This window comes from Brienomyrus brachyistius, chromosome 16 (genome assembly GCF_023856365.1).
Source record: "Brienomyrus brachyistius isolate T26 chromosome 16, BBRACH_0.4, whole genome shotgun sequence".
Lineage (NCBI taxonomy): Eukaryota > Metazoa > Chordata > Actinopteri > Osteoglossiformes > Mormyridae > Brienomyrus > Brienomyrus brachyistius.
This window is the reverse complement of record NC_064548.1, coordinates 26,044,755-26,071,573: the sequence shown is the minus strand read 5'-3', so window position 1 is coordinate 26,071,573 and position 26,819 is coordinate 26,044,755. Positions and strand designations below refer to the sequence as shown.

The following is a 26,819-nucleotide window of genomic DNA, read 5'->3' as shown; positions in this document are numbered from 1 at the left end:
AGTTTGAAGGTGAGTATTCTCACAAGACCTCTAGCGATGCCGGGCGTTCTTACGGAATACCATTAAGACGAAAGCTTTTCTTCCACGTATCACTTCTGAAAAGCCAAGAGGATCCTAAAACCGAAGGCCTATTTATTTTTACATATGATCTCATGCGATTGGCTCCAAGGGTTTAAGGTTATATCACGGTTAATAACAACACAGAATAAGGATGGAGTGAATATTTTCCAATTGATAAATCCTGAATGTTTTTTGAAACTCCTCTAGTTTTCACACCAGCTTCTGTGTAGTCCGATTTAATCCCTTATCAGGAAATCCAACAGGTTCACAGATTATAGAATTCCACAGTGAGTGGTAAGCTTGGCCTGATCACTGGACTGCTTTTGTAAAGGTCCATCCATTAGCCTGTTCCTGCTGTCTGATGCTTCTGAAGTCTGTCTACATGTCAGACCGAAGCAGCATATGTGTGCAACACAATGGAGAAAGAGCAGAATTGGTTGGGATTCCGTCTCGTTCTTATTCATGTACGTTCTGAAGAACATACCAGGAATTTGCTGCATGATATATGGTGATAAGAATTAAATACAATAATATGATTGCCAATAAAATTAAATAGACAGTGTAGCGCACATTTCTCACAGGTCTTTGGTTGCTTGCTTAACTCTGTAACAATGTTGCAAATTTTTTTCATAACAAAAGTCCATTGACAAGCTATTGTTAATATATCTGCACATATCTTCCGCACAGATATTTTCTTTTTAAGTGTCATATTTTTTTGACTGACTCATTCAGTTCTGTTCTTGCCATTTTGCTATTAATTGCAATTGTAGTCACTGGCTCCCAAAGGGATACTAAACACAAAGTGTTTGGTGTTTTACGTTAAATGCAAAGGTGTTACTAATTAAAAAGCCCCCAGTGAGACTGCCTATCAATGAACTTTTTAGCTCAGAACGGCTCCTTTAGAACTAGAATTTTGGTTTCAATTTATTACTATTTGAATGTTTTACTTAAAACTGCTGATTGTTTCCAATGTGATATATATAGATTTTGTAAACAAAAAATAGATTTTGTTATGATACAAACAGTGCGGTATTTGCGGTATTTTTACTGAATTGAGGAAGCGTCCCAAGACTTTCTGTGAGCACTGTAACTAAAACTAGGAAATGCCAGTAGTCAAACCCCTGCAGAATACTGCAGCTTGAATATATGTAATTAGGAAGCATCCTACGAGAATCTGTTTAACACTCTCTAAGGTCTTCGAGTGATTGTCTTGAATTCCACGTCTGTAAGCCTTTTCCTCTAGAACCCACAATATGTCGATCATGCACAAGCAGGCCTCTGCGTCTGTAAGCCTTTTCCCCTAGAACCCACAGTATGTCGATCACACTCAAGCAGGCCTCTGCGTCTGTAAGCCTTTTCCCCTAGAACCCACAGTATGTCGATCACACGCAAGCAGGCCTCTGCGTCTGTAAGCCTTTTCCCCTAGAACCCACAGTATGTGGATCACACGCAAGCAGGCCTCTGCGTCTGTAAGCCTTTTCCCCTAGAACCCACAGTATGTCGATCACACTCAACCAGACCTCTGCGTCTGTAAGCCTTTTCCCCTAGAACCCACAGTATGTCGGTCACACACAAGCAGGCCTCTGCGTCTGTAAGCCTTTTCCCCTAGAACCCACAGTATGTCGATCACACTCAACCAGACCTCTGCGTCTGTAAGCCTTTTCCCCTAGAACCCACAGTATGTCGGTCACACACAAGCAGGCCTCTGCGTCTGTAAGCCTTTTCCCCTAGAACACACAGTATGTCGATCACACACAAGCAGGCCTCTGCGTCTGTAAGCCTTTTCCCCTAGAACCCACAGTATGTCGATCACACACAAGCATGCCTCTGCGTCTGTAAGCCTTTTCCCCTAGAACCCACAGTATGTCGATCACACACAAGCAGGCCTTCGTGTCTGTAATTAAAGAGCATTAATCTAAATTTCAGATGTCATTTGGTCATTCGAAAGGGAAAAAATTACTGCAAATAATTATCTACCACCATCTTGACTGCATCTACTGTATGTTACTCCCGAAGATTGTGGTAGTACAGGCAGTACAGAACCTTTGCAGTACAGCAATTTCAAGAAAGCCATTCAGCAGCTGTATAAAGAAGTGCTATTCACATTGGTATTGCATATTAATAATACATTTGATTTCGATTCTATCTATCTAATCTATCAGTTGATGATGATAACATTTATAAATTTCAGTCTCTGAAAAATATTTGAAGATGTTTGGGCGATTTCTATGGTCAGTAGGCAGCCATTATTTCAAAATAGTTATTTCTTTCGTTTTAAATTGGAACATTGTAGTCAATTGAGTAAGCTACTTTATGAAGGTATTGTACGTAGGCTTCAATTACTATTAAGGATGTGATATAATTAGCTCCCAGAGTTGTATGTGGGGGCATGTGGGTAGTATTAATTACCCAAATGTAAGTGTTATGTTGACCTTAGGTTTCCATAGCCTGCAGTGAGATTTTATTCTTGATTATGCATTTTAAATAGCGGCATGTGTGTGGTATCAATTAAAAGTTCAAGGAAATTTGTCAAGTGAACTGTTTTTAGGTCATTTGGTCTAAATACTGTAAATCCCAGACTGCATGTAATTTTTAGTCCTTACAAAAAAATCATGGATTAGAAAAACAGGGTTAGCTTTGATGAATGTGTTTTGGTAATTATACTTTTTTTTTTTTTTTTTTTTTTTTACATTTTATAAGGGTTATGTCATGCTTTGATTTAGGTTCACTGTTTATCTGTGTATTAAGGAATGTTTTTATTTCATAGCCTGTATTTCTGTTGTGTCAGCTTCAGCTGATAAAACTGAAAAATGTCCCGCTGAGAATCACTAAGTGAATGTGATGGTCAGTTCAGGGTAATTTCACTCAGCCCAAATGTAGCCTATTGAAGTCCTGCAGTGTCATGGCATGAAAACCAGCTTCTCCATCAGGCATCTCAGTTTAGCGCAGAGTTATTTTTTTTGCCACCTCCCCATATTAAAATGTTATTTTACTTGCTTAATCTATACAGTTTAAACTTTTTTTGGTTATAGACTATGGGTGGGATATGGTGTGTTATTTGATATTATTTTTTTTTTAAAAGGGAAATTACTCAATTACGGTAAAATATTTACCACATTGGAGAAAACCAGGATTATTTTCTGTGTAAGTATTAGATTCATGGGATTGTTGTGCTTGAAATTATTCCGTCTCATTTCATGTAAGAACATGGCTAAAAAGAAAATGTAATAATATTGATTAATCGACTTGTTAGTATTTAAAGAGCTTTCAGAAGTCGGTTGGTTTTTTCTAGTTGTACTGTGCTGATAAGCCATATATACTGTAAATTGCATGGGAGGTTCAGTGGGCTGAATTTTATTTTATCTAGCTATTGTGGTTATCCAGCGGCAGGATTTACGGTGTCACTTGTCAGTGAGGATCTGGACGTTTGGACTTTTCCATAAGGTGTGGGCTTGCTTGTAGTTGCCCAGGCCGGTTATCACTCACGCTGGAAAAATGAAGCTGAAATGGTCGTGATATCAGCTGTGGGACGGGGCAGTAAATCAGGCCGTTGATGTTGGATGCTGGCTGTCCGTGTGGAGGTATTTTCCAGGGTCACACATAGGCATTGAGGGAACGCCTGGTGATCTTGTTTAGACATTAAATCATATAAATGTAACAAAGTAGCACTTTGCAATTTAATTCCCTTTTTTAGATTTCACTGAAATACGTACATGAGATGTATTGATTCAATACCTTTTATGTGTCTAATGCGTTATATGAAACGGTAACGCCAAGACAAATCAGAAAACGCTCATACTGTATGAGTGCATTAGCGTTAATGTATTTGTGTATCTGGTACAGTATCTGTAATTCACTGCATTATTATGCATGATCTGCAGAAATTAGAAATCAGAAAATGTATATTTGATCACTTGCCTATAAATGAGCTTTATTCGATGGAAGGCTCAGTCAACCGGACGACATTACTCACACTTTGGTGGCAGTTCAGAGGCGATGAGAGACAAGTGATGAGAAAATGTTCTTAAAAAGAAAAGTCAGCAGCTCCCTTTGGTCAGTCTCCCCGTCGTGAAATAGTGTGGTTATGGAACAGACTAAAATCAGAGAACGCAAACCTCTCACATGCGCTTAGCAGCCAATGAAATAGTATAAAATAAACTAAGATCTCTACAAAACCGTCAGTGACTGTTTTAAATTAAACCAATAAAAATTCATTTCAAAGCCCAACTGACATCCTTTGCATACTGATTTTTTTTGCTTTTTTAAAATATTTGTCTACTGCCAATGTTTATGCATTATGAGTTAATGCTGTCAGACCCGCAGAGCCCTGAGTTACGAGGAATCTGATTTTCCGTCATATTTAATACAGTGGTCTCACTCCCTAATTATATTCAGACAGCAGACTAAACGGTGTAATTTCGGTCTTTCATTGCTTTTGATTCTCTTCAGCACTTTGACCCCGTGTTTTAATTTGGAATTTCAGAAGGTGTCACAATTTCAGGGTGATCCGCAAATCTGGAAATAATGAATGTGGCTTATCTGGTTAATTTTCACACTTTTCTTATTCTTTATATGCCACAGTCTAGCTGCGTCGTGATCATTTTAAGTTGCATTTTTTAATAAATACAGTTTTCCATTTAGCCTTTGCTGCCCCTGGTTTTTCTGACTGCGGCTTTAATAAAAATGGTTATTAATCATATGAATATAGGCTGCAGTAGGTTATCGCACATAACATCTCTGTCACTGAGGTATTATTAGATCTGAAAAGTTCTGTTATCGTGATCTATGTCGTATGATGAATATTTATTATCCGTCCATTCATTTTCCATACCTGCTTGCTGTATAGAGCGTCACAGAGAGCCTGTGCAAAGCCTATTGTGTATATATAACATGTAATATAGTTATTTTTATTTATTATGTTTGTTACGCAGAATACAAGCATCATAAACACAAAATAGCAATATGGATTAATGAGAACAGAAATATGTTTTAAAGGTGTACAAATAGCAGGCACATAGGTGCACCCAGTGTGATTAGGGGCTACGCTAAATGCCTGTGTGCCGTTTATATACTGTCTGAGACACAGTCAGCATCCCCATCCGTACCACAGGAGCTGGGGTTAATGAGCTGCAGCTTGCATGCAGCAGGACGCCTCATTTCGGTAATGAACCATGAAAAGGGCAAGTACACATCACTGCAGACCATTTTTAATCAGTCCAATTGCAGGCATGCCTCAGTCTCCTGTTAATATCAGGCACAATCAATAACCTGTGCTGGCTAAAAAGCACATCAGGATCTGATCACCATCCGGAGCAGCTTCCATCCCCTCAGGTGGATTCGCGGAGGTTCTGTGCCGCACTCTGAAGCTTCCTATGGCAGCCACACCTGCCCGAGTTTCCCCGCATCGTGGAGGAATGTTGTGCAGTTTGGTGTCTGTGTGACACCCTAAGGTGGGAACTGTTTCTGCAAAGACACTGAGCTTATTGTGAATAGCATTCTTCTGTCCAAAGAACCACTCAAGTTTTATAACAGATTCCATTTGATCATGATCGTGACTCACTGCCGGATGGCGGTTCTCTTCCACACTTTTGCATATATCAGTGACATTGTGTAGATTTATCTACCCTTGGAGCTGAGTCGGTACAAAGGGCCACTTATGTGGTCTGACGCCAAGCAGAAGGAGCCCACCTTCTCTTTATGGAAACCGTTCCATCCTGTCATCACTGACAAAAACGTTTCTGCTGAATCATAGAATCGATGAGAGTCAGTGAGATGAAACTTTTACGTCACCAGACATTTAAAAGTGTTTTACTCACTGTCAACATGGGAGGGTAAATTAACTCTAATTGGATTCCATTGCAGAGATAAATAAGCACCTGTTATTTACTGTCTGTGTTTTGTCTGTTCAGATATAACATCTGGTATAATTTGTCTTAGCATGATCAAATCGCAACCTTCTCCCAATGAGAACAAATGCTTATTTTGCTTATTTTTGTCAGGGTTATTTTAACTTTCGTTTGGTGTGTCAATTGTTTTTGGTTTCATCTTTACTCTACATGGCATGTCAAAGTATGCTAGCGATCTTTCATCTCTGTCACCTTTGGTATTATTGCAAATGGTAATATCAGTACTGTTAGTGATGGTTGTAGTGTAAGCGGTAGTACAGTAATAGTATAGTACAGTAATAGTCCTCAGTTTCTATCTCCATATAGTACACTAAAGTACATTCACGTTTTTGAGGGACCAAACATTACCAAATGATTCCTTCAGAACATGGTTGTTCTTTGATCTGAGTTGATCTCATTCCTGATTTTTCGTCCCGTAGCTGTATTTTCCAGCGATATCCACAGATCTGGCAGCACTTCTGCTTAACCTTTTTGATCGATGCTTCAAACAATGGCGTGATTGCCTTCACCTCACCGTGTCTCGTATCCTGGAATTTTAAACGCGATCAGGCTTCGGCTCCAGCTCAGCATGCTAATTGGGTTCAGAGTCGCTGTTATTGTTTGTTTTCATCAATTCATTCGTCAGAATGAATAACAGTATCTCACCATGACACATTTCTGTCTGTGTACTAAAGACTGTTAGTCTGAATAAATCAGTCTCCAGCAGCATTTTAGGAAGAGTGAAAATTGCTTTTTTAAATATCTAACCTCTAACGGAATACAGATGTAGATTTACATAAGACTTCCTGAATACTGATGAGTCACAACAACAGAAGACAACTAAATTAACATCCGCTGTATATAATACACATATACAATTGTGTCCTTCCTGGTGTGGATCTATTTTGTACCGTTTTATCTTTTAAGTTGCAGAGTAGAATTGTATTAAGAAAAACATCGATTAATTTCCATTAGGGTTACAATGATGGTGCTTGTTCAAATGTAGGCTGCCAGGTTTTTGTGAATAAGAGTGAATTCTTGAAAGCGATAAGCTTGCATACATGTCATTTATTTCCACATTACAGATTGCCCAGTGGTCTAGGAACAAGCAAGAGATTAATGGTTAATTTGATCTTATTTGATTTCTCGGCGTAACATTGTCATTGGGCGCTGAAATGGAGTGTTGTATTTATAACTATAGGAACAGTAGATTGGAGGGTGTTTAGCAGACTGTCGAAAACGAGGACGTGTTCTGTGCAATATCAAAACTCGTCAAATTGACGAGCTCAGTGTCATTTTTAAACGTCATTAATTTAGAGTTAGTTAATCTTTTGGAAGGCAGTTTGAGTAAAAGCCTTTCTCCTCCTCTACATCCTTTTTTTTATCAGGAATCAGCTCAGGTTTTGCATTATCATGCAAAGACTGTTGACATCTCGTCTGTTGATATGGTTGCCAATTTCCTCTAGGATGCTGAGCTTGAGAGTTTTGATATCTAGTCCAAGTAAAGAAGCTCATGTTAGATTCTCACGCCTCGATTCCAAAATGATCCCTTGTCCACTTTTTGAACGTTTCCACATTTAAACGTGTTCTTTCATTAATATTTCAGTAGTATGAATATCCCTGTTTTTTTCTGAAGTTATCATGAATGACTTTTAAGAAGTTTCTTTTCTCTTTGCTAACTTTGCTTTTTTTTTTTTTTTGCAATGAGATTTTCATTTATATTGCCTGCTGTCAGAAGTTTGAGCTGCACAGAAGTGTTGCTGCTGACAGAAATTCCGAAATGGATGAGTGTCAGATCAGTGTCATTACCAGCCTATAGGTCTGGAGCATCTTAGACTGGAGGGTCCCGGCGGCCTGCGCTCTCAGAACTGCATCCACAAAGAGCGTCTCCTTCCTGGGATTTCTGGATTAATCAAGGGCAGCTTTTGCTTCCCAACCCACCCACATGTGTTTCCATTCCAGCTCCAGGGGTAGAACAGCGCTCAGTTTGCTTGTTTTTTTAATGCGGCAAACTTTAAAGGCACCTTTTAAAATATGATGATAACGCTGCATTGTTAACCTTCAGTATTTTTGTAATCAACAGAGTGAAAACAAGAGCTGAAGGGTAAGTAGGTTGGGCTACTTCAAATAAATGTATAAATTGCCCTGTACATCATCCTGCTTTGTGCTTGTGCTTTTACCCAAAAGCGACTTTGATATTTATAGTGTGTGACAATTAAATTTGAAACTTGAATATTTGCAATACTGCATTTTTTTTTCAGCTGGATATTTTTATACTTTTCAAAAGTACAACAGCCAGACGTAATTATAAAACAGTACCAAAGTAGACTTTATACGGCCCCATGAAGTAGTAGGAGTAATAGTTGTTGGACTGTAGTTCCAATAATAGTAACATGATTATCTAGTGTTATTGTTGTGCTTTGGAGTTAAAAATTCATCTGTACCAAGAATTGCCCTTTTGAATGACATCAGTTGAACACAGTCATGATACATCCAGTTAAAAAGTATGACATTTTTTTATTTTTGAAGCCCTAAATGGTTAGAACTGAGCAGTGTCCCAACCGGTTTGTAACAAATGAGTCTTTTGACAGCCATTTCGGTTTGCTTGCTGAAGAAAAACTCATTCATGTGACACTGACTTCCTGCCTGGCCTCCCAGATATCCGTGTCTGTTGTGCTGTCAGGGGACTCAGAAATTGGGGGAGACACCGTCTGTTTGCCGCCTGAGACTCGCTCATGGGAGAGCAGCTCTCGCCCGCGGTCCCGGTGACCTTTAGAAATGCTCGGGTCGAATGATTTCCTGTCACACAGGCAGGAGCTGCGTGTGGATCCACGCTCTGTACATAATTACGCCTTTGTTGTCTTGCTAGAGCATTTTTTTTTTAAAAACCTTGCCTTCTAATAGAAGTTTTCTGTTTATCTGCTAATCTTACATGCAATAGTTGATAATTGCCCAGTGCAGCTGAGTATTTATTTATTTGTATTATTCCTTTGGGATTTAAAAGCAGGTTTAGAAAAAAGCATTTTTGTTTTGTGCGTTAGATTTTTGTTGACATATCCCAATGTCACATATAACCCTATGGCTTGATTTTTCAAGTTCTACATTTCAGATTGCATAGGTTTACACTTGCTTGAAATTACTGTACAAGGTCTTATAATTAGAAATTGTATTGATTTACATGCATTTTATGGTTGCCAGTGAATATCTTAAAATATAATCTCTTAAACTTGGCTTAACCTGTATATAATGGACACTCATACAGAATTGTTCAAGTCAATCAAGGAAAATAAAGTTGAACCAATCTTCATGTTGGTACAAAGCTATTATTTTTTTGTTTGTCAAAATGTGTCTGCTTAGCCATGTCCAATACCTCTCTTAGTCACCCAGCAGCCATCCAGTATACCCAATACCTCTCTTAAAGTCACCCAGCAGCCATCCAGTATACCCAATACCTCTCCTAAAATCACCCAGCAGCCATCCAGTATACCCAATACCCCTCTTAGTCACCCAGCAGCCATCCAGTATACCCAATACCTCTCTTAGTCACCCAGCAGCCATCCAGTATACCCATTACCCCTCTTAGTCACCCAGCAGCCATCCAGTATACCCAATACCCCTCTTAGTCACCCAACAGCCATCCAGTATACCCAATACCTCTCCTAAAGTCACCCAGCAGCCATCCAGTATACCCAATACCTCTCTTAGTCACCCAGCAGCCATCCAGTATACCCAATACCTCTCTTAGTCACCCAGCAGCCATCCAGTATACCCAATACCCCTCTTAGTCACCCAGCAGCCATCCAGTATACCCAATACCTCTCCTAAAGTCACCCAGCAGCCATCCAGTATACCCAATACCTCTCTTAGTCACCCAGCAGCCATCCAGTATACCCAATACCTCTCCTAAAGTCACCCAGCAGCCATCCAGTATACCCAATACCTCTCCTAAAGTCACCCAGCAGCCATCCAGTATACCCAATACCTCTCCTAAAGTCACCCAGCAGCCATCCAGTATACCCAATACCTCTCCTAAAGTCACCCAGCAGCCATCCAGTATACCCAATACCTCTCCTAAAGTCACCCAGCAGCCATCCAGTATACCCAATACCTCTCTTAGTCACCCAGCAGCCATCCAGTATACCCAATACCTCTCTTAGTCACCCAGCAGCCATCCAGTATACCCAATACCCCTCTTAGTCACCCAGCAGCCATCCAGTATACCCAATACCTCTCCTAAAGTCACCCAGCAGCCATCCAGTATACCCAATACCTCTCTTAGTCACCCAGCAGCCATCCAGTATACCCAATACCTCTCCTAAAGTCACCCAGCAGCCATCCAGTATACCCAATACCTCTCCTAAAGTCACCCAGCAGCCATCCAGTATACCCAATACCTCTCCTAAAGTCACCCAGCAGCCATCCAGTATACCCAATACCTCTCTTAGTCACCCAGCAGCCATCCAGTATACCCAATACCTCTCTTAGTCACCCAGCAGCCATCCAGTATACCCAATACCTCTCTTAGTCACCCAGCAGCCATCCAGTATACCCAATACCCCTCTTAGTCACCCAGCAGCCATCCAGTATACCCAATACCTCTCTTAGTCACCCAGCAGCCATCCAGTATACCCAATACCCCTCTTAGTCACCCAGCAGCCATCCAGTATACCCAATACCTCTCTTAGTCACCCAGCAGCCATCCAGTATACCCAATACCTCTCCTAAAGTCACCCAGCAACCATCCAGTATACCCAATACCTCTCCTAAAGTCACCCAGCAGCCATCCAGTATACCCAATATCTCCCCTCTAATTGGTCTAATTAATGAGGTGAGCTGGTGGTGACACATGGAATGGTTGGTGTCCCTGAAAAGAAGTTTTGGTACCAAAGCCGTGTTCGTCTAGTCGTCCAACAAGATATCAGTGACCTTTTTTAACTGTTAGTAACTCTAATGTTAAATTGGGTGTTTTTTATGAGAAAATGTACACTTACTACCCAGATAAACACTTTAGGTACCTTGACTGAGACTTTTGCACAGGACTGTTTATAGCACATCGCATATCGTAGTATATATGTATATATACAGCAGCATTTTGTTTTTGCCAATAATAGGTCAATCTTAGACTTTTTAAGTTTTAATATGTGTTATTTTCTTTCATTATACTTTTCATCCTATAAAGATACATTATGGCAGCAGAAACTACTGCATTCATTGTGTTGTGAGTAAATGGCGAGGAAAGTATGCTGATCGGGATAAATGGGGAGAGCTATGCTGCATAAGTGCCTGTGTCTACATAATCTGTTTTCACCTGCTGTTTAATTATCATTGCACAATCACGTACTGTGAAACTTTTTTATTTTATGTGCATAAAAGACACTAAGAGTCTCACAAACGCATTGCGTTTAGGAACCTCACAAAATGTAAGAAATGTAATATTTCTCTGTTTGTTTGCCCCCCACCCTCCCCCATATCTGATTTCTGTCTCATTATCACAGGAACTGTATAAGGTCACTATCGAAATAGTGCCTTCATTTCTTACTTCTTACTGAGCTCCCTTCTGAAAGCACCCACTGGGCAGCCTGCTAGTTGCTCACACTGCACACATACACAATGAGGGCGATTTAGAGACACCGATTCATCTAAGCCATATCTGGACTGTGGGAGACGGCACACATGAACAAGGGGAGAACCGGCCAACTCCAGAGACACACAGAACCGAGCCACAGCGGCGAGACCCGGGTCTGAGAAGCATAAGCCTGAGGAGCGACCTAGTGTGGCACCATGTTGTCCTTGAGACATTACAGTTTTCTCCAAGGTCACCAGTCCTGGACTTTAAGCTGTCAGCAAGCGGCTCCCGGCTGTGTTCTCTTAGGCAGGAGTCGCCCTTCATAAGCATCATAGTCACCTTACATCTGCAGATTTCAAAGTCAAACCTGTCAAAGTTATACTCGTGTGGAGACATTCTTACACGTACATCACAGTAAAATTGTCAGAAGATGTTGAGAAGCATATGCCAGCTAGGTTCCCCTGTGACCCTCTCTTGAACTACACATTGTCTAGTCTAGTTTGGGCAAAGGATTTTCATCTGTCTCTACTGATGAGGCAAGTTTGGATAATTTTAGCTGTGGCTTCAAATTTTTATGCAGGTTGTATATGCTACACTGAATAGTGGTAGATAATGAAGTGTAAGAATGCATGAATCCAAAGTGCATAAATGAGTGTGGAAAGAATAATAATAAAAAAAAGCTCTTAGCAAGATGAGGAGGAATTTTATTCAGCCCAAGACCTTCTCAGAATCCATTGTGTGACCGAGAAGACGCTGTTTTGCGAAACACAATGAGTGTTTTTCCCACTTCTGCAGGCTGCTTAAAGGCACACCTGATTGGTGCGCCGTAACACGCTCTGCATTCAGAGCAGCGCTTATTGAGCCAAGCTCGTCCTGAAGATGTGCCGAGAAACGAAGATCCCATTCTTGGCTGTTCTCTTTGCAGCGTTTCCCTGGGCTAGGCCTACCTTACCACGTTGGCAGAGATACTTATGTTTTCGTTTAGAAATGTTCAGAAGTCGACAAGCAAACTGGATAAATCCACCAGTCGCTATCTGGAGAATGACAAACAGCGCCCTCAAGCTGCTCAGCATAGCAGGTACCTTAAGCTTGCGGAATGGTAAGCATGAATTAGAACAAGGATTGTCAACCTACCCATACATGGACAAATGTGTCCCTGACAGGACGCGTCTGTGTTCCTGTGCAAAATGTTTTGATTGAGGAGAGAAAAAAAAGGATGTAGGCTGCATTTTTAAATACTATGTTCATGGTAAAAATCGCATTTTGATCAAAATGTCCAAGGACCCTTCAGAAGTCGCCCTGGTGTCGGTCCCCGAATTAGAAAACTCCCAGAGTGGCTGTAGTTGCAAAACGTTGCATCATATATGTATTCAAATGTTTAAGTTTATTATATTGTGTAAAGTTATTCACTACCAAAATGAAGTAAAGTGCTGAAGATATACTGTTTTTTTCTGGAGGATTACGAACAGTAGGAATGACCTTGCTCCCGTTCCGATACTGCAGAGTTAAGCCTTAGCAATGGGCATCAAACTCCCATAGGGATGCAGTGTCAAGAGATTGCCGAAGCTCCAAGCTGTAGCTTAATGTACTGAATCCACACGGAGTGGAAAGCTGTCTGTCTGCCATCACGCGCACTGGGCCGCGATGTGACACGCGGCCGTGAGCCCATCCCGCTGGCCGCAGGCTTCGGCCTCTGCAATCTCCATGACCGTCACATGTGATCGGATGTCGACGGCTGCATGGCAGAAACCTTGATAAGCAGTAACCGCCTCTGACTGCCGGGGCCTTATGAAATAATAGATTCCATGTGTTATTTATTTTATTTTTTCCCCTTTCGTTATCTGTGCTGCAGCTCCAATGTCAGGCTTACGGAGGGAGAAACACGGCGCGCTTAGTTACAGCAGGTGCTCGTGCTCCTGAAGGGTGGTAATACAGAAAGCACTTGGGTCCCACCTTCTCGCCTGACTTACAGCTTTCTGCAAGGCTGAAGATTCTCGGCGGTGAAATCAACCCTGAGTTTGCTTATGAGGTGCCAAATAACTAAATATCACCACATTTCTTTCAGCAAAGTCATTCCCTGGTTCGAGAAATTCAGGACAGTGCCAAGTAATAACAGTAAACTTCAGTAGACTTATTCATGCATAGATTCCTTGGGAAAACACAAGGTTGATTAACAGTCTGTGGTTAAAAGGAACGGTCTGTGGCCATGGAAACGACTACTCTTTGTTTTTTTTTTGTTTTTTTTATGAACACAGACAGCAAAGGTACGGCAAAGAGTAGGGAAAAAAAACAGTAATATTCCTGTGCTTAGACACAGCTGCACCCGGCCTGCCGGAGAATTCCATGTCTTATCCAATACATCACTCTCATGAATTTCCCAGGTGCTGCGACGATCCACACACCTGTATGCTCCACGACCTTCTCCACATTGCCGCTTCTCTTCACTGCTTTGAAGGCTTAATTATAATTGTAAAAATTCTGCTACCGCAGAATTAAAAAGAGAGGTGAACATCTAATTTTGGGGCAAGTGTTGACCATGTGATAAAATATGTGTAAAGCGGATTTGTTAGGTTGTTAGTTCCATACTTTTTACATTAACAAATATTGGATAAAAGAGTATCAGTGTAAAACACTCTGTATTACTGAACAGTCATGCGCTTACTGTATGCCAGTAATCCTTCTTTATTTTGGCATACCTGGAATAAACAATCGTACGTTAATTCATTAGCATGCTCCAAGGAAACTGGGGAGTGTGCATAATTGCATAATAATGTTGAGTATGTAGAAAAATGTAATTTGCGAAGTGAAAACTGCTTTGCTCTGTCTGTTGGGTTTGTCTCATTACCCTCAGGAAAGGAAGTCATAATCAGGCGATAATTTGTATTATGATTTCCAAAGAATGCGAGTGTGATCTAACAGAGGAATATGTTGCATTGTTAAAGGTTTGTTCATAATCTCAGTGTTGAGCTTGAGTTTTTGTTGTAATCATAAAGGTATTATTAATTAGCTTTAGGGTGGTGTCCAGCAGGAAGACTCTTAGCAATGAGCACAATATTTGTGGCTGTTATCAAAAGCAAAATGATAATGTTACAGTAAATTGCAATCACCTACACTGCCACAGAGTGGAAGTTAATTTGCTGCTCATGGTAACGTGACAGTTAAGTCATTGTCACCTACCAAGTGGTTGTCAGGAATGGAGGAAATTACTTCTTTAATATTTCCAATTAGAATGTCATTTGCTCTTAAAGCCTTAGATCCCGTACCAGAGAATACCCAGCAGTACTCCTGGGATACTTCTTTACTGAAATGATTGGCATAAAATGAAATGCATCCTCTGCACTCGGTCTTTTTCTTTGACTGCTCTGTCCTGGACAGAATCCAAATGCCACCAGCCTGGTTGCAGTCAAACAATCATGAATCTTGAATCTCAGATGTTACCGCGTGTCAGAGAGTTCCTCTCCTGGAGCAGGAAGAAAAGACCACAGTCTTGCACATTAGGCCCAGCAGGTATCAGCTGTGACATCGTTACCATCACAGGCCGACCACAGACTGGCCTGTTAAACATACAGGGCTACTGGGAATTAAATCGCTCCCAGCCAGGCTGTGTCTTTAACGGGCATAATTACCCCATGACAGGGTCTTAAGAGCTTAACTTCTTGCGTTGCTCGACCTTCTGTTGAGTCACAGTTTGTCCTGAAATGGCTTTGTTTGGGTCTACCCTGTTCCTCAAATGGGTCACTGGCTTGGTTAGCCGCCTAAACCCATGATGTTCTGCCGTTTTCACTTTACTATTTAGTTGTTGTGTGAGTCTGTTGATAAGGGTATTGTGACAGCCCTAAAATATCCATTAGTGTCTGAAGACAGGCATCATTTTTTGCGCCATCCTGCTGCGGTATTCAGCCCTTAATTGAAAATGCTAAATGCCCTATTTTACAATAGAAAATGCTCCTGTTTGGGAAAATGCTGAGAAATTAATAGCTATCGATCAGCACCATTTTCCCATTCCGCACCACCCTTTTTTCAAATTAGCCCAGCATTGATCCCCAGCAACAAATTCTGCTCTCACAATTCCCATCGACCCGACTGTAATATGTGACCCACAGTCAGCTGCTTATACTTCATATTATAACACCTACATCCATTGTGGTGTCACCGAGGCTGCCTCAGGAGCGGAACCCTGATCTAGACCGCAGAGGTCAACCCAAGGGTAGGATTTAACATTCCTCATGCGTTTCATCCAGGGACTGTAGCACGTTTGCAAGCAAACCTTCATTATTCTAAGGCAAAAATATCGGGATCCACTGCATGAGCGGTTAGGCCTTTATTCATGAAGCCAGAACACAAAAGTCATTCCTACACCAGACACATCGACAGTACTGGCTGTAGCCAGGAGGTCAAAGCAGATGTTTGATTTAATCTAAATTACAGTAATGACTGCAAAGTCACCATAGGGAGTGCCTGATTGACTGAAATTTAGTATTTATGTAAGGTCTGCCTGACCCAAGGATAGATGCCTCGGTAGCCAAATACCTTCCCCAACTAACGCAAGGCTCACAGTGTCTAAAACAAACCGATACCAATTAGACAAATGAAGGAACTGGAAGCTCTGAAGCATGGATGAAATTCTACAATACAGGGTTTTCTCCTGGAAGTTAGATAAATAAAATAAGCAGTACAATAATATTAGTTAGCATTTAAAATGAAAAAATAATATGCATTCACAAACATCTATAATTGGCTGGGGGGGAACAAGGTATTAAGCTTCTGGTAACAAGCCCTATGAAAGCCTTTGCATGAGACCTGTGTGAATCGTTCAGGAGTATTTATGTTCTGCTAATGAATCCTTTGCATTCTCCACAGATAATGCTAATGAGCGATGTTTGTTGTCGACATAAGCCTTTAAGGAGCCTTGCACATTTCTAAGGAAGGCATGATTCTGTGCTGGCTTCTCACTATGATGGGATTTTAAAATGTAAATGATTACATATCCAGTACGTGGAATTTGTTTAACGTTGTTTAATTCTTACCTATCCAATTTTCCTAAAGTGGTTATGTATAATAATTATGTATTATAATCAAGTATTAGCTTTCCGCTAACATGACCCTGCACTGGATATGTGTGGTTAAGGCGCTAATCCAAGATGTTGTTCATATTACTTGTGGGTCATCAGTCACTCAGACAGTAAGGACTGCATGTGAGTTGAAGACCCCACTTGTGTTATACTAAGCAAAGTACCGTCGACACCTGAAATACACCCTGATGAAAAGGATTTATATTTCAGTGAAATCTTGAGGTTGCTACACCTACCGGGGACAGGGGGCAGGGGGGACTGGGTCTGTTGTCCCTTGGTCAAGGGGGGGCCCAAAAGGACCTTCTGACCTTTAAATAATCTGCTGGCATGATTTGTCAAAAATACACATTTGTGAAAACATTAAATAGTATTTGTGAATCACATAAAAACATGTTTTTTGTTTGTCTTCCTGATTTTGACATTGCAGTTGAAACAATTTTACTTTCCCTCCCTGTGATGCAAAAATGGTTTGCTCTGTTTCTTTAGCGCCAGTCAAACATTCTCACGGTCTTAAAATGCAGAAAGTCAGCAGCCAGCTTTTCAGCAGATCTTTGTTAAATATGCATCTAAACTTCAAAAGCTTCAAACTTTAAATTCGAGAAAATTTTGTACACACAATCACATGTATTTACATGTATGTAACAGTTTTTTACCTTGTAAATAAGCTGTACGGTTAAGTCTTTAATGCTTTTCATGTAGCTTATTTTAGGTTTATAATGGAATAGTACAAATTTACCATAAGATTTCTTGCATGAGCATCTGAAAGTGAGCATCACACCAGATGCGTGAGAGCTGGCAGCCCTGCGTGTGTTTAGCGTGTATCCCTGAGCATCACGCCAGATGCGTGAGAGCTGGCAGCCCTGCGTGTGTTTAGCGTGTATCCCTGAGCATCACGCCAGATGCGTGAGAGCTGGCTGCCCTGCGTGTGTTTAGCGTGTATCCCTGAGCGTCACGCCAGATGCGTGAGAGCTGGCAGCCCTGCGTGTGTTTAGCGTGTATCCCTGAGCGTCACGCCAGATGCGTGAGAGCTGGCAGCCCTGCGTGTGTTTAGCGTGTATCTCTGAGCGTCACGCCAGATGCGTGAGAGCTGGCAGCCCTGCGTGTGTTTAGCGTGTATCTCTGAGCGTCACGCCAGATGCGTGAGAGCTGGCAGCCCTGCGTGTGTTTAGAGTGTATCCCTGAGCGTCACGCCAGATGCGTGAGAGCTGGCAGCCCTGCGTGTGTTTAGCGTGTATCTCTGAGCGTCACGCCAGATGCGTGAGAGCTGGCAGCCCTGTGTGTGTTTAGCGTGTATCTCTGAGCGTCACACCAGATGCGTGAGAGCTGGCAGCCCTGCGTGTGTTTAGCGTGTATCCCTGAGCGTCACGCCAGATGCATGAGAGCTGACAGCCCTGCGTGTGTTTAGCGTGTATCCTTGAGCGTCACGCCAGATGTGTGAGAGCTGGCAGCGCTGCTTAAACTTCACACATGTGTATCCATACCGATCTGTATTATGATTTTTTTTTGACCGACATAATGGGAATGAAGACATGGAGCGGCCGGGGGCTTGGAATTCATCCGGCCCTCAGGCATGACTAATAAGACACACGGCGGGTCTGCACCCACCTATATGCAGCAGTGTAAATGAAAAAATACAGTCAGGCCTGTGATGTGTTAAAAGCCTTTTTCAATGAAAGGAAGCAGTGGAATTGATTTACGAATGGATACTTCCTTATAAGTAGCATCATGGTGGCACCAAAGCTACCTAAATAAAATATTGTTTTCGTAATATTTGTCCATCCTTATGTAGTTATGAATGTGAAGCTCTTTGTTCAGGAAAGATCTCATACAGTGCCTTTTAGTACATTTTAAGGAATTAATTTTTATTACTCAAAACAGACAAGAATAGTCTTTCTATAGAAATTATGTTTTATCCACGTACAAAATGGCATCTAGAAAATACTACCGTGGTTTTATAAATAAACATTTTATTGCAGTAAGGTGTTTTTTCTGCATGCATACTAAAAGTTTTCTTAAACTCTAAACTGGTGTACATAACTTGGAATAAAGGACTGTGCCAAGAAATAAAATCATTAAACAAAAAATGCACATGGAGCATCTGCTCTAGGTCACAAAGCTGTAATCCAAACTCTCTGTAGCAGAGGCAGAAATGAAGGCCTTGTAGACCAGCAAAGCGCTAAGCCTCTGAAAATGTAAAAAATATAAAATATGTAAAAAAACGTATCGGAAAATTCGAAGAAAGAGTCCAAGCATGTAAAACAATGTATCCTGTTTGTTTTAGTTTAGTATTTGTTACAATTTATACCTTTATTAACATTCATTACGAAGTTGTATGATGCAATAGGCAGCTCATTGCTGAGTGAAGCTTAATAGCCAGAAGAGATTTTTGGTTTGTCTCTGAAGAATGTGTTATCGGTGCCAGATGTTTGTTTGTTTATTTATTTGCTGTAATTGCAATGAGGAGGCAGAGCTGCACCCGGCTTCAGCCACACAGAAGCCTGTGTTTCATTCTCACTAGAACAATTGCATTGTCACGTCAAAATGAATGATAGCTGGAGCTAGTGAGCTACTGGCACAATAGCTGAAATTTTGATATTTTTCATTATTTCACATGCCCAGGTGGTATTAAATATGGGTTTGTTTGGAGGTGGTTTGGGAGAACGTGGAAGATGTTTGATTTGGTTGTCAGTTGAACTGCAGTCTACTTCTGAGTATATAAAACTGCTTTAACAATTTCAGTGTTGCCAGGATTATAAACAGAATTTGAATTTAATAGATGCTTACTGCAGATGGATAGATATAATTAAGCGTCAAATGACTATGATTGGGACCAAATAAGAATGAAGTGGAAATATGGTCAATAAATAGATTTTTTTTGTTGTTGTTTTTTTTAAAGGAGAGGGCGATGAAGGATCTTGTTGGTGCAGTGTCAGGGGACATGCGATAGCACTGAGCCAGAATTGCATTTAATTAGGAAAAATGAATGCATGCAAGAATTTCTTGTCGACCATCTGATATGCAGCTTTTGCCAGGCTTGTTACTGTAGATTCTGTGAGCGAAGTTGAGATGTATCAGTGCTTCATTGGTTCCTTTTAGAAGATTCGTGGAACCCCGATGACACATTGAATTGTACCACAAATATAACACATTCAGTCAGTAATGGATGCGACTGCGGCCTTTTAAATTACGTCGAGAGGCTACAGAACCGTCTGAATGCCCTGCCTGGGGTTATTCTGGGGCCGGACCTTTCAGTGGGAAACATGATAAGTTGCAGGAATGTAAACCAGAATTCTCGAAAAAAATCTGACAGAACAATATAAGACCTTATAATCTTCGGCGAGTTTTCCTCATAAACCCTCTGCATATTAAATATGTATGGTTCTTTTTTGTCGTGCTAAAAGGACAAATAAACAGACATCAAAATGAATAACATGATCATCCGTTTTTACCTTTTATGCAGTAAATAATGTATCCAAGCAATTTAGGTGAAATTCAAGGTGTGTTTAATATGTTTCCATCAAAACCTGAGACTTTGAGGTTGCCATCCACAAGTTTAATCATCCATCCATCCATTTTCCAAACCGCTTATCCTACTGGGTCGCGGGGGGTCCGGAGACTATCCCGGAAGCAATGGGCACGAGGCAGGGAACAACCCAGGATAGGGGGCCAGCCCATCGCAGGGCACATTCACACACCAGTCACTCACGCATGCACACCTACGGGCAATTTAGTAACTCCAATTAGCCTCAGCATGTTTTTGGACTGTGGGGGGAAACCGGAGTACCCGGAGGAAACCCCACGACGACATGGGGAGAACATGCAAACTCCACACACATGTGACCCAGGCGGAGACTCGAACCCGGGTCCCTGAGGTGTGAGTGCTAACCACTGCACCACCATGCCGCCCCAGTTTAATCATTCCACATGCAAATTAGTTGTTAATTCTTTGCACGGTAAACCTTAGATCACAATTGTGGGTTCACTCTGCTTTGTTGTTGGTGTAATGTTATCTGAAATTTATTTTTTCCTTCCTCAAAGTAGGTCAGGCATTGCAGACTGTTAAAAGATGCCGATGACCAAATGCAGTTTTCAGAACTTGCTTTGATAATTCAGAATTATCAGTTGTCACTTGGAGTCTGAGATTTGCTGACATATGTGATGAAATCTGGGAAGTCACCAGTGTGACTAACAGATCTACCAGCGTCCTCCTGCTGATGATAAATGTCAGGCTGTTAGCACAGAACGCTCTTAGAGTCGGCTTTCTCTAAAGATGGCTCATTTTCCTGGGAATATAATCCATGTCTAATAGGATGCATGTAAGACTCTGAAGCATTTCTCAAGAATCGCTTTGAAAACGACCTGAGAACTGGGGTTCATCTTCTCGTGGCAGACGTTACTCTTTACATGGCTGAGGTTGAGTAATGTGTTTTTTGCATGAATGACTTTTTAATATTTCATCTTTTTTTCCTGTAAGTGTTGTGGGTAGCTTGCTGCTTAAAGACACGGCCCAAAAGCCGAAAGCCACTGGTTTGCATCCCTGGTGGATTCCTGTTGTAACCTTGACGTATCCTGAATTGCTCCAGTAAAATAAATGGGTAACATTGTAAATCGCTTTGAGGGGGAAAAAGTGTCACCGGTCTGGTATATTAATGCTGAAATTCATCAGAGAAAAACGTTTATTCTGTGTCTTAAACACCTCTTACGAGAATTAATGATTTACATTGTTAATCTATATTCTAACTTTGTTCCCCCGTTTCGGAGGAACTGCTGTTTGACTTTAATTACTTTTAATTTAACATATCTTTTGATATATTTTTTGTGTAAAACAGCATATGCCATTGAGTAGGAAATTCTTTTTTCAGTCAGTTTAAAAATTAATTTTCAGTTTGATGAGGCCGGTGTCAGTTAATGAACGCAGCGGTAGGGCGAGCCTGCAAAGAGAAGCGTTCCTGTCAGCTTCCCGGTCTCTCCTCTCTCTATACACTCTGATTTTTCATTTTTCTACAAATGCATTTTACTTCCAATATTAAATACATAATGCATACCTTTATTTAAGAGGTTACTAGACCAGCTCAGCAGGTACTGTAACTGTCTTCACATGATCACGTGTTTAGCTGTTATGTAGTAAATAGTCCAGGCTTCGGGTGTGGAGATTCTCTCCATGCCGCATGGCTTTCCACCTGGTACTCCAGTGAACCTGCAGCGGCTCTGATTGCCATCTACGCTGCTCCTGTCCTTGTTCCCAGAGCTACCTGGCATCAGCTCTCCATCCCATGACCCAGTACTGTAGAAGTGGTCAGAAGGTGGATGAATATGGTCTAGTACAATTGCACCAAAAGATCATCCATCCATCCATCCATCCATAACATCCATTTTCCAAACCGCTTATCCTTCTGGGTTGCGGGGGGGTCCGGAGCCTATCCCGGAAGCAATGGGCACGAGGCAGGGAATAACCCAGGACAGGGGGCCACCCCACCAAAATATTATTATAAATATATTTGATAATATTTTATGTTCTAATTAAACTTAGAAGTACATTTCTGCTCTACTTCATACTGGATATCTATGTTAAAATGTAGGTGCTACAAAAATAATCCCGTCATATATTGTTAAATTTACAATTAAAGATCAGATTTTGGTTTCTAGTCCTCGTTTTTTCGTCCTTCACACTGCAGCCCACCGCTTATTTTCACACCCTCCTGCTTATTCGCCATCTTCGTAGACCATTTCTTCCATCATTACCCTGTAGAGACATTATTGCCTTCTCGGGCATTTCCCCATAGCTGTTTACTGAAGAAAACAAATGGGCCTCTACTGAGCAGAGTTCAGTGAAACATTGGGTCAAATCAACAGGTATTATTTTAACGCCACTTGTTTCCTGAGTCTTTCTGATGTTGCCGGGGCAACTGTCTCGCTCCCTCTCCCTGCTGCTACCTGTCTCTTCTTACCTCTCCCTGTCTCTCCCTGCCACTCTCTGCCTCTCCAAGTCTCTCTCTGCCTCTCGCTGTCTCTTGTTGCCTCTCCCTGCCTCTCCCTGCCTCTCTCTGCCTCTCTCTGCCTCTCCCTGCCTCTCTCTGCCTCTCCCTGCCTCTCTCTGCCTCTCCCTGCCTCTCTCTGCCTCTCCCTGCCTCTCCCTGCCGTTCCCTGTCTCTCCCTGCCTCTCCCTGCCTCTCTCTGCCTCTCTCTGCCTCTCCCTGCCTCTCTCTGCCTCTTGCTGTCTCTTGTTGTCTCTCCCTGCCGCTCCCAGCCAACCCTTAAATGCTCATTTGACAGTCAGTCACGGAGAGATTGGACTCAAGCCAATGTTTTTTTTCCCCTTTGATTTGTGTTTGAATGTCGAAAGGTAATTTTCAAGCTGTTGCTAACTTCCATGTTTATTTATATAACTGATTATTTTTTAAGGTATGGGATAATTTAAAGTTGTTTTATATAGTACAGGCATAGAAAATATATCTGAAGCCTACAGGAAATTGAAAAAGGTATGTCTTAAATGTTGGAGAAAATAAAGCATTATTATTATTATTATTATTATTTTATTTTTATTATTATTATTATTATTATTGCAATGAGGTTGTTTGCAGCTTTCCTACACAATACTATAAAATAATAAGTTAAATATTACAACAAATAGGATAAAACAGAACTTAAAGAAAGATTGTATAACTGGTCTCTCATCATCTTAATCCAGTGGTTCAAAATGAGCTGAGTAAGGCAAAGCTGCGCAGGCTTTTGATTGGTAATTAGCTTTGGATGTTAAGCACAATGTGCTTTTGTGCTTCCAAAACGCATCCAGAGCATTTCAGTATCTGTGTGATCATCAGTGTTCTTGTGGGTTTGCTGTTTTGCATCTGTTACTTATCAGGAATTTCTGATCCTATTTAATCTGGATTAAGGGGTCATTTAAGGTCATCTTTTATCAAAGCAGTTCTTATTGACTCAAGACTGACAATGTTTTAGAGAGAGACCAGATGAATTATGTTGTTACTGTTGTTAGAAGTATGTGATAATGCATTATGAAGTATATTATGTACATTATAAACCTGTTCTTCTGGTGAACTTTGGCCTTACCCATATATTCTTACCAAATTTTTTAAGTAAAACTTGAGAGAGACACAGTGATGCAGTGGAGTTTGCATGTTCTCCCCGTGACATTGCGAAGTTTTTTGGAGATACCAAATTGCCCGTAGATGTGCATGTGTGTGTGAATGGTTTGTGTGTGTGTGTGTGTGTGGTCCAGGTATACCTTACCTTGTGGGGGCCAGCTTCCTGGTCCCCATATGGTAAAACTCTATTTTATAAAAATCCGTGACTGCAATGAAAAACTAAAAATGCAAACTCTTGTATTTTGTTTGGTTACTTATGGTTATGGTTAGGGCAGGGTGGGGGTTAAGGTTGTCATAGTTAGCGTTAGCATTTTTCCCATAGAGATGAATGAACGGTGCTCAAAAAGATAGGATTACATGACTGTGTGTGTGTGTGTGTGTGTGTGTGTGTGTGTGTGTGTGTGTGTGTGTGTGTGTGTGTGTGTGTGTGTGCACATGCATGCACTCCCCCTGCGATGGGTTGGTGCCCCATCCTGGGTTGTTCCCTCAGTTGCTTCCATAGCTCTGCCCCCCCACAACTCTCAATAGGACAAATGGATACAGAGGATGGATGGATGGATGGATGGATATATTGACTGTTTTCCCATTGCAGGATTAAAAAATAAAGCTTCTGAAAAGTCATTTGTAAGTTCCGAGCTCACCAAAAGTTTAATTGAAACTGAGCAAAATTGACAGTAACTACTAATTTATTCATTGACTTAAGTGCTGAAGTTGAAGGGTAAATTCATTTTTTATGACATTCACTGTAATTATTCAGACCTCTGTTCAACACGAGAACAGCAATCAGGAGGAACAATGTGATGCTATTAAAATAGAAGAATTTTATTTGTTTTTATTATTGATTTTAATAGAATAGCAAAAGCACACTAACAACAAAATATCTGTAGGCAGTGGTGGCTTAATGGTTGGGGCAGCGCACTTGTAATCAAAAGATTGCTGGTTGAAATCCCCAACCAGCAAAAGTACCACTGAGGTACTCTGAGCAAAGTACTGCCCCCAAGCACTGCTCCCCGGGTGCTGAATTAGCTGCCCCCTGCTATGTCACATTGTCACACATGGGTTAAATGCAGAGGACACATTTCGTAGTTCTGCACTGTGTGCTGTGGTGTGTCAACAATGACAATTAATCACTAAAAAGCATTTATACTTCTGTGTCCATTATTGCTTGTTGATTATATTTCCACACACAGAAGTATGCAGTTTAAATTCTGTAAAAACAAATCATGCTGCATTAGAATTCGATGGAAGCTTCTAGAGCCGTACCTCTGTCGGTTTCTGTTTCCCTGGGGTGTGAAAGCACACAGCACCCAAGAGGGACTCAGGAGGTGGCGTCTTCAGAAATGCAGCATCTCAGTCTTCACTGACTACCAGAGTGGGCCGGATGGGTCGGTGTATGTGAAAAAATTATCCATTCATTCATTTTCATAAGCAGGTGGTTTTGATGAGCATGTATCCCTGAAAGAGCAGAGCAGGAGGCAGAAGGACATGGGATCTCAGCCCAAAACAGTCTATTAATACAGTGTCAGCCTTAGTGAAAAGAATCCGAACTACACCTTATCGCCACAGGCTCTGAAACAGGGGGCTTAGGAAACGGATATAATAGTGTATGTTTGAAGGCAACCGTTAGATAACTAACACAAAGTGTCACTTTCAATACATTCTTCAGACATACTATTAAAAAACTGCCACTGTGCATGGCCTGATGAATGCTTCAGCCGCACAGCAAACAGAAAGTATTAAATACTTAAACTTGTGTCAATTGTCTATTTTGTCTTAGTTTTCACTTTCACCTAAAGGGTTTCAGATGGCATGTTAAGAGAGAAAGAATTATGAACATTTTGGCATAAAAACCTACTTGTGTTTGCCAGGAATGCAAATCTTGGCTGAAATGGTTAACAGCACACAAATAAATCTTCTTCATTCTTCTCAAATGGTCACCTCACGCCTCAAGCTGGGTTGTGATCCAGACTCCGAAGAGGGATTCTCAGAAAGAGACCCATAAATGGAGGAAGGCAGGGCTCTCCTAGGAGAGATTAGCACATGTTTCCTCTAAGAAGGTGGAATTCTGAGAGGGAGGTGTCCTGTCAGTATGATACATCACAAGCAAGATTTCCAAAACACTGCACTGGATAAATTCAACACTCATTTTTTCATGTGGTGTTAAGGAATTATGACTTTTCAATGCGACCTGCAATTAAAATTATATATTTAACTGTGTGTGCGCAGTTGTGGGTATACAGTGCTCACAGAAAGTCTTCGAGTCCTTGCTCATTTCAGTAAAAATATTCCAAATTTATTGGTTTCATGATAGAAATCATTAGTTTACTCGGTAATGCTTTATATTAATTGCACCTTCATAATGATTTATAATGCATTCATAGAACATTCAGTGCACCTTCATAATGCATTCATAGAACATTCAGTGCACCTTCATAATGCATTCATAGAACATTCAGTGCACCTTCATAATGCATTCTTAGAACATTCAGTGCACCTTCATAATGCATTCATAGAACATTCAGTGCACCTTCATAATGCATTCATAGAACATTCAGTGCACCTTCATAATGCATTCATAGAACATTCAGTGCACCTTCATAATACATTCATAGAACATTCATAGAACATTCAGTGCACCGTCATAATGATTTATAATGCATTCATAGAACATTCATAGGCAGCATGTAAGTATACCGCATCCTGACATGCCTCAACAACTTCAATATACATTAATGACAAACTTTATATGGTTATAAAGTTTGTAATCATATGATGTTCGTTAAAAATATATATTAAAACTGTTAAGATATGTTAGGATGTTGTGGTATATTTATATGCTGCTTATGAGTATTCTATGAATCCATTATGACAGTGCAATGAATGTTCTACGAATGCATTATAAAGGCTTTATGAAGGTGTAATGTAAAGCTTTACTCTATTCATTTTAAATTCAGTGACAGGCAGTCAAATTAGGGACTTCTTAATTAGTAACACCTTTGCAACAATATAAAACACCAAACTTTTGTGTTTGGTTTCCCTTTGAGAACCAGTGTCTACAACTGCATTTAGCAGCAAAATGGCAAGAACAGAACTGAATGAAAATTATGACACTTAATAAAAAGAAAATGTCTGT

The 26,819-nt window shown here is 40.9% G+C and overlaps 1 protein-coding gene across 3 annotated transcripts in view; it reads left to right on the top strand.

The window, feature by feature from the left end:
- Nucleotides 1-26,819, top strand: part of gpc5a (glypican 5a) — a 118,573-nt gene that overhangs the window by 70,479 nt on the left and 21,275 nt on the right. The gene's annotated exons all lie outside the window — the stretch shown is intronic.